At 45.0% G+C, this 9,197-nt stretch overlaps 1 long non-coding RNA gene across 1 annotated transcript; it reads right to left on the reverse strand.

Annotated features, from left to right (window-relative positions):
* Positions 1 to 4,263: 4,263 nt before the first annotated feature.
* Positions 4,264 to 5,756, reverse strand: LOC134483449 (uncharacterized). Its single transcript, XR_010060307.1, has 3 exons — positions 5,290 to 5,756; positions 4,464 to 4,569; positions 4,264 to 4,340 (listed from the first exon to the last, which is right to left on the reverse strand). It is a non-coding gene; the product is annotated as an uncharacterized LOC134483449 (long non-coding RNA).
* Between the last annotated feature and the right edge of the window lie 3,441 nt (positions 5,757 to 9,197).

Raw genomic sequence — 9,197 nt, forward strand, 5'->3', positions numbered from 1 at the left:
AGAAGCTGTGGCTCACAGATGAGGCTGGTCAGGCTTAGAGTCCCAGAGATTCTTCTGCTGTGCTTCAAAACTTTGAATGTGTGTGTGTGTGTGTGTGTGTGTGTATGTGTGTGAGAGAGAGAGAGAAAGAGAGAGAGAGAGAGAGAGAGACAGAGAGAGACAGAGAGAGACAGAGAGAGAGAGAGAAAGAGAGAGAGACAGAGAGAGACAGAGAGAGACAGAGAGAGAAAGAGAGAGAGAGAGAGAGAGAGAGAGAGAGAGAGAGAGAGAGATTCTACCAGCTTGTACGATCATGCATGCACATATGGATGCCAGAGGGTAATTTCCAGTGTCTTCCTTTTCGAACAGGGTCCTAATCAACTATCAGCTCTCTATATCTTAATATCTAGCAGGGGTCCCAGCGTGAGCATAGCCAGGGCATACACATGCTTGGCTTTCAGGCAGGCAAGAGGCAGAGATCTTGTTCTATTTTTCATGGTTAATGCTCTTAGCGCCCTTGAGGGCCTGGCTGACACCTGCCTGGAGACGACTGGATCTGATGCTGGCCTAGACAGCCAGGGCTATTGATGATGGATGTCCAAAGTGGCCCTCATTCTTGGCAAACTTCTCTCTTCTAGTCTAAATGTGCTTGGGTGTTTAATGCAAGGACTGGGTTTTAGTTTTCCTCTTCCATCCTGCTGCCTCCTTGTTTTCTCCAGCGGGTCACCTGCCCTAGTGAGTAAAGAGAAGTGTGTGAACCACAGCACCACCCTCCCATGCTTCTGCTTGCTGGTCTGTGGTATCTGGTGATGGAGAACCGTTCCTGTGGCGGTCGGTCCTGTTGCTGTTTGTGAGTTTTGAGGATTTACGTCAGTGTAGTAATGTGCATAGTCATCCTGGGAAACCCCACAGGAAGTTGGTGCCCAGGTTTCAGCACACAGAAGCACAGGCCAGAAGAGATGCCCAGGTGTTGAAGGAGGTCCGGTAGATGTGCTGTTAGTTTCCTGTGTCTGATGCATGATTGTCCCTTGCTTAATAAAATGTATACACAAAACTCCTTAAGTGTCCCACTGACCTCTGAGAAAGAACATCAGTGGGAAGATGGCTTTGAACTCTTAACTCCCTGTTCCTGTCCTCATAACAGGTTTCTGTAGCAACCAAAGGAGAGAAGCCACCTGAGGGAAGGAAGTCCAAGACAGTGCCTAGGAGCAGAAGTAGGGTCTGGCTGTAGAGGGGACAAGTGACTGGGTATAGGGACTCTAGGATCAGAAAAGAGGCTGTCTGGCATCTCCCAGAGCAGTGAACACAGCCACACATAGTCATGCTCAAAGTCCAGTCTGATCCAGACTGTCCCTCATTTCCCAGGCGATTATAGATTGTGTCAGGTAGCAGTTGAAAACTGGCCATCAGGGCATGATTCAAGTGTTTATTAAGGTATCATGGCATCAAGAGTATATGAGGGAATAGCCATATGTACACAGAACGACTTGCAGATCCAGAGAGCAGGGAGGGAAGAGCCAGGAGCTCCTGCTTGCTGCTGCCTTAGGGGTTCTACAGAAATCCCAGTGGCACTTGGGAAGTGGAGGCAATATCAATTAGGGATTGTGGCCACATGGGGAGATTGAGACCAGCCATGTGCTGTGGCATCAGAACACTGACCAGCGATGACAAAATGGAACATAAAACACTGGTTGCTCAGCTTTGATACTGCTGACTGCTGATGTGGCCAGGGGCCATCCGGTTCACCAAAGGCTCAGCCAACAGTTGTCTCTCCACTCACCAAAAGTCAAAGAGTGGCCCAGCTCCACAACCAAATGTGTGCCCACATTGCAATGGCTCCGGTACTGTTTCACCTCAGCTGCGGAGATCTCAGGATCCATGAGTGTCCAGCACGCACACACCCGAAAGAGACAGTCTTAGGGGTCGTAGGCAGCACTGAGGGTGGTGAGCCTCTGCCTCACGGCTCAACGGCCCTGACCTTAGCATTGTTTGGGCACAAGAGAGCAAAGTGATGGGGACAGACAACCTGAAGTCTACCATACTGGAAGGGCATGACTAACACTGATTGATCACATCCATGTGACTACTGAAGCTTTTCCTGCTCTCTGTAGTGGTGACCTTACAGAAACCATGCACACCCGGTTTAGACTGTATTAAAGTAGCCACCATTTCAGGGTTCCCTGCAAGGTGCCATGGGACAGTAGGAGCATGAGTCTGCATGTATCTCGACAGTTTTCACTAGGGACCTAACACACACACCCACACACACACACACACACACACACACACACACACACACACAAACACACACATACACACACACTTTACTGACATGGTGCACATTCTTTCCACACAAAGAAGAAAGTGAGCAGTAATGAAAACACACCAATCATGGAATTGATGGAGGGAGCTGTGGGGAAGCTGGGGCTTAGAGTTACTTAAAGGCCCTATGCAGGCTCTCCTTCTGTTGGAGGAGAAACTTCAAGTGCAACGTGGTTCTTTATTTTCTTTCTCTAAAGCACAGAGGGCTAGGGTGGATCACAGGGCTTTGAGCATGTTCGGCAAGTACAGTCACACTGAATTAAATACTAGGGCTGGAACCTATTAATCTTCTACAGAATTACAGAGCAGCCTGGATGAAGACTCTCAGCTGAAAAGGTGGACATCTCAAGACAGGCACTGGACAATGGCTGACAGACTTGACTGAAGACTGGAAATGATTTGCTATCTCATAGGAAAAGAAGGCCCCTCCTACCACACTGTACTCTAAGGACAGTTTATTCAGGTTAGGATGACATGAACTATTGTCTCAGGTCACAGATGTCAGCACAAAGTATCCAAGGTGTTGTATGCCAATGGTAGCATTAACAGAACAAAGCACACAGTGTCATGAAGATATAAATCATGAGTATGTGTAGCAAGACCCAGGCCTCTTCCAGGGTCTTAGATAGTAACTGAGAACCTCAAACACGGTAGTGATGTGATAGTGTGCGGTGAATCTAGTTACAACTAGCTTCTATTGTGACACAGATGACTCTTTTTGTGTCATGTTCAGCTTATGATGAATGACTAGACCTAAGCATGAGAATAACCAAATACTACATTGCTTCTCTAGCTTCTGAGCTTTTAAAAGCCCTGGTGTGACAGCAAGCTTTTGTGGAAATTCTGGATTGGTCCTTGTGTACTTTAACTCTCTGAGTCACCTCCACTCTCAGTAAGTTAGTTCAATTCCATAAATTGGAAATCTGTCACCTGGAAAAAATATATTCTCAATACGATCCCAGATTGGCCATGGAAAAAGGGTAGCTTGAACTGTCCCACCAAGGTTCTGGGCCTGCACAGGCCTGCTCTCCAAAAGAAACCTGTGTTCACAGCTGCAGGCTGCATTCACTATGGATGCTGTTGAGGTTCCTCTCTAAACTGCTTAGATTAAAATAATTTTCTTGCTAACAATCAAAAAACTAATTAATGCCAATCTGGCCAACAGGAAGCTAGTTTCTATTCTGTATTTTGTCAGATGTGCAGAATACATGTGGTCATGATTGATAACAGGTGAAAGATCTGCTCTAATATGAACATTAAGTGGTGCTGGAGGATGATCCTGACCCACAATGATCAGTGGGGACACCAGAGCCCTGTAGGGATGCCTGGCAACCTAACACGTTGAGCACGCACAACTCAGGAAGTTACCTGTGAACACACGTCTCCTGAGATCTCTCTATTTGAATGGAGGTGATCCTGTCCACCTAATACAGCCCCTCATGTGGAATAAGAGAAGCCACCTGCAGGAGCTGTGGTGATGACTCACAGGGTAGAGCATCTGCTGCTCTCTCAGAAGAACCACATGGACCCTAACAATTGGGTAAAGTATGTCAGTGATTACATCATAAAGTGTGTGCTGAGAAAAAGCCACATTATCCACACAAAAGACACTGTCACACTGAGTACCCCTTGGTGACTCTGAATTCACTTATTAGCCCAGGCTCCATGGAACATGCAGAGATCCATCTCTAGCTGTCAGTTCTAAGCCCTCAGGAGGGGACAGAACCCTTGAATAAGAATGATGGACTTAAGAGCCAAGAGATAGAAATCAATATTTATTCATAATGAATACATTTTTACAACAAAACAGGATTAAAATGAATGAATAAAAATATTTAAAAATATTGGAAAGTGAAAAATAGTAACAAGAACATATAAATATGAAACAACAAAAAGAAAATTTCAATTAAAATCATAACAAAAATATTTCTAAACAGCATATTCTTAACGAACATTTAGAAGCACAGATGTATTGCTCTTTCTCCTCTAGCACACATAATGAAAGGCGGTCCCCCAAGTTTTCTCTCAAGTGGTGTTTTCTGAAGAAGAAAGTGAGTAAGACCTCAATCAGTCAGGCTGGCTTAGTGTTATATAAATTTAGGGTGTCTAAGAAATGACAAATTAACTCTGAGGAAGAATACTCATCCAAAAAATGTTGTTACCATTCAGGATGTTTGTCATCAGGGACTCCTGAGAAAGCAACTTATTCCTCAGGAAGCTCTTTTACTGGTGTGTGTCCAATTCCAGCTCTCTTGCACTTTCTGAGACCTGGGAGAGGAAGGCAGTATCTCAGACACTGATTTGGTGGTGAAACGCAAGCCAGCTGTCAGAATCCTGCCTTCTACCACCTCAGTTCTATTGGACAGTCAACATGGACCTTTTAACTGATATCATTGTTGCTAACTCTGTGGGCAGGGCAAAATCTCCAGCAACCCTCACAGTAATGTGGGTTGCCAATATGGGACCCAGACTTATACCAGTGCAAACCAAGAACAGGGCAATGGAAGGGACCTCATTGGGTTGCAGGAAGAAAGGAGATGTCCATATGTCACCAAGGTTGAAGCCAATGACAAGTACTAATTTGACATTTGCACTTGGTTCTTATCCCGGAAAGGTGCTTCCTACACAAGAAGTCACATGACCACAGAGTGTCATTTGTCAAGAACCAAGAACTTGTTCAAAACTCTACATAGCATCCAATCTATCACGTGCATGTGCAATAATGTGATATGTTATTGATCTGTCACCATTTCTATAATGCAGCTTCAAAAAGAGCAGCAAAATATACTTGCAAAATAATTCAGTTTCTGAAAAGTGGTTAAATTCCCAGAATACTTGCGCATAGGCAGAGCAATGAACAATTCCATTACATGAGGTGGTTGGCTGGTTGTGAGTGTAAATTAGAAAGGAGGTAGGAGAAAGCACAGATGTATCAAATTGGCAAATTTTATCAGATATTGTTAAGCTAACACAGCTGCTCGTCCCTACCTGATGATGCTGGGTCTGGAGGTTGCTGGTCTTTATCTTTCTTGTTGAAGTCAACCAAATATTCCTGGTTCAGTGCACACTCAAGATGTCCCTCCTTGCTCCCCTGCTTCCGTGGGACCAACTTCTTCCTGCATGTGTTCTCCATCAGGAGCTGGCTGAGCAGGTTTCTGGAAATACAGTCTGCATAGTAAGATCATGCTGCCCCTTTCGCCCATTCCAACTCCCAAGTCCCACTAACTCTACCAGGTCCCAGATACCCATGCAGACTTAATAAAATACATCTCGATACACATAATGCTGCTGCCCAAACCACAAAGAGTTAATTCGGGGAAGAATAAATTGTTTGTTTGGCCCGAGCACCAATTAGTGTCCACATCTCTCAAAAAGAACATGGATCTTCAACTATCCATGAAAGCCCAATGCATGGGGGCAACATCAATTAGTAGTTGGCAAACACCCGCAAAAGAGGTCAGTAGAACCAAGGGAAGGTCATGCTAACCATGTGGTCCACACACTGAGTGTTGTAAAACCTGGTATGACACCGTAGGTCCAGGTCAGCCTAATAACCTTCTGCTGACTTCAATCAGTGCTGTTCTATCTAGAGCCTTCTGCAGATGCCTAGACAATCCTGGGATGAGTAACAGTCTTTTATGGAACTGAAAACTGAGTCCTAATGACCCTGGAACACTGATGTGTAAACAGCACAAGAGATAGAATCATAGCTGAAGACCGTCCAATCCAGAACAAAGAAAGTCAGAAATGGCCATTCCACAGGTGATAGACTTTCTGACCAGGACTTACCTAGAGAAGGTAATCTCCTTCTTCAGCTTATGGCTGTTCTCATGGATCACAGTGTTCTCCATCTCTAAGTTGTGCAGAATTGACATGACCGCCTCCTCCATTCTCTCCAGGTCTTCATAATATGGATTTGGCCTGAAGTGTGGCCTGGCCCCAAATGATAGAATCCAATGAACATCAGCATTTAGGAATATATGAGCTCAGGGTGGGTCCTTTACTACACCAGCCCTGGAAGGACACCTTCTGAATTCTACATGTTGGGACCTTCTTCAGCTTCAGAAACGTGTTTTTCTGTGTCCAGGACACCAGAATCTCAGCATCCAGATGGAGGGTTCCCTGGCTCCCTTTGTTCAATCAAGAGGAAATCTGCGGTCAAGCCAGTTAAGCTATCAAGAGCCTAGGCCACACCTCTCCATGCTCCCCCACCCAACACAGCCAGAAACCTGTGATTTCTTTTCTCCTGTCCCGATAACAGACCATATATCAACACAAAATTATAATCTGCACAACGAATACAAATATACAGACAATTGTGGCCACATAGGCAAAGAACTGTGCTGTTGACGGTGGGGCTCCCAGAACAAAGCATTCACTACACCATGAATGTGTTACAGGTAAATACTCAGGCCAAGAAATAGACTCCTATATTCCAAGTGTGGAGGGAAATATAAACATATAACAGTTGTGCATATGCATTTGGATGTATGCACACACAGACTCACAGACTGAGACACACCCACAAAAAAGAGAAATGTAAACAGAGTCAGAGAAAGAGAAAAGCAAATATGGAAACAGAGAGCACTGTGAGAACCAGGAGAAATGCATGCACCATTGCTGTGTCCGGGGGGCTCCCACAGACACACAGACAATAACAAACATGCCTGAGCCTGACAACTTCTAGTCAAGCAGTGAGATGAACAGTTTGGGACCAGGCCCCTCAGGCTGCTGCCTGGATCTTCCAGCACTCAGTCCCCTGCCTAGCACGTACAGAGACTCATCATAAACTCACTGCAATTACAATCTTGCAAAGTCACCAGATGTCAAGGGCTTTGCAAATACACACTGGGAACTCATTCTCCCTGACTTTATCCCTGAATTCTTCATTCAGACCACAAATCCTGCTTTTCAATAAATGGAAGCAGATGAGTCCATTGTCCATCTCTCTCCTCAGGAAGGGTCAGGTTCTGAATCTCCTCTATATGGGAGGTGAGGTTTAGCACAGGGTGGTTAGGGAGGCACAGCTTTCTAGAACCCAAAACCTTAATAGGATAAGATGAAGGTGACCTTACAGACCCAGGAATGAAACAAGAGCATTTGAGCGATTCATACCTGTTCTTCATGGATCTCTCTGTCAGAAACCTCAGGCGATCTCTCAGGTCATTTCTCTCCTCGGTAATGAGCTGCAGCTCTTTAATCAGCCTCTCCTTTTCCTTCTTGGCCTGCTTCTCGCTTAGGGCAGTGCCAGGGGAAGATGTTTCTCTCCCAGGGTCTGTAGGTAGAAGAACACAAGTGAACCTGCATGGGGAGAATGCATAGAGTGTACATAGACCTCAGTGACGCCTAAACAGGAGAACAAGCCTGGAACCCAGTGTCACTGCTAGGCGATTGGTCTATGCTTAAGAGGCCTCCTCAGTGGATCTCAGTTCTCCCACTACTCTATAGACACCAAGAGATGTAAGCAGCCAGGTGTTCCCTATGCCGGACATCAGGTGCTTACATGTACCACGGATTTGGCTTCTCCAGGATTATCATCAACTGACCAGGGTACAGCTTGGTTTCAGGACCCTCACCCCTGTGGTTTCAGAACTCAGATGATAAATTCACCATCCACAAAACTTGAGTGATTGGAGACACTCAGATGTCCTACCCTGATACTCTAGGCCAACAACTTTGGATTTAAAACACATTTCCAGGAAGGACATGTTCAACAGACTTATCAATTCCCCTATATGAAATAACAAATGCCCCAGAAGTTCCAATAGGTTACAGGCTGAATCTTGGTCCACATGTTCCAAACAGTTTTGGTATTTTAGAAAAATGTGTGTAACACACAACCTCTAATATATAAAGCTAATGATGACCCTGCCAGTTAGAAGAAATCAGAGGAGGTGTAAGAACATAAGGTTATTGCCTGGAGCACAATTCTCTCCCTGTTCCTACTGTCAGATATCCACTGTATTTAAAGAAGCAATGAGAGTGAAATACATTGCTGCCCTGTCTAAACTCAGAAAAGGTGGACCCTCCATGACTCCTGATCGTGTTATTATATCAATGTAACCTAACAAATGCACTGTAAAAGTAAAGGCCAGAAATTCACAGTATAATAGCATTGGCCTTACCATATACTCCCTGTGGGGTTGGGGAAACTAAAGTTCTGAAATCCTGACTTTCAGGAATTGTGATATTCATGGAAATTCAATTCCTTTTCAGATGCTCCAGTTGTTGTGGCCCATTGCTAGAAAGGTCAGCTTAAGCCTGCAGCCCCCCTGACAGGGAGCTCAAAATATACTGCCCAGAACTTACTAAACATTCCCCAGAAGTGCTGTCTCTGTCCATCATTACTTTGAGACGAAAGGCCAGATTCCTTCACTCTAGTCTGTCCACAATCGACGTTCCCCCTCCCAAAATGCTTGCGAAGACGGGAAAACATGTCTTAGCTTGTAACTGCCAGACTCAGACTGAGAGAAACTAGGGCACTGGTTGTCACTGATGTCTGGTGACATCACAGAGGATGCCAGAACTCTCTAGGAGACAATAGAATGTCCAAGAAGGGACAGCTGATGTCATGGGGAGCAGACTTTGCCTCCCTGCTAATAATCTCCCTGTACTGAGCATAAGCAGAGGTGCCCTTTCCAGGAGACTTTCCTGGGGCAGAGCCACTGAGCATCTCCTGCTTCCAAAGCCAAATTTTCTTCAAGGCTTGATTATAAAAAAACCTTAGTAATCCCTATGCATCTAAATGAATGTTTCCTGTCAAATCTTTCCCAAAAAATGTCTCATCCTAACTCAAATTGTCCTCATTCACCAATGTTATCCATTAAACCTTCCTGAGATTTCACACCAGATTGAATATGCAGTCAAAAGTTCTCCTGTCTCATTATGTACAGGTG

This window comes from Rattus norvegicus, chromosome 19, assembly GCF_036323735.1.
Source record: "Rattus norvegicus strain BN/NHsdMcwi chromosome 19, GRCr8, whole genome shotgun sequence".
In the NCBI taxonomy this organism is placed as follows: domain Eukaryota; kingdom Metazoa; phylum Chordata; class Mammalia; order Rodentia; family Muridae; genus Rattus; species Rattus norvegicus.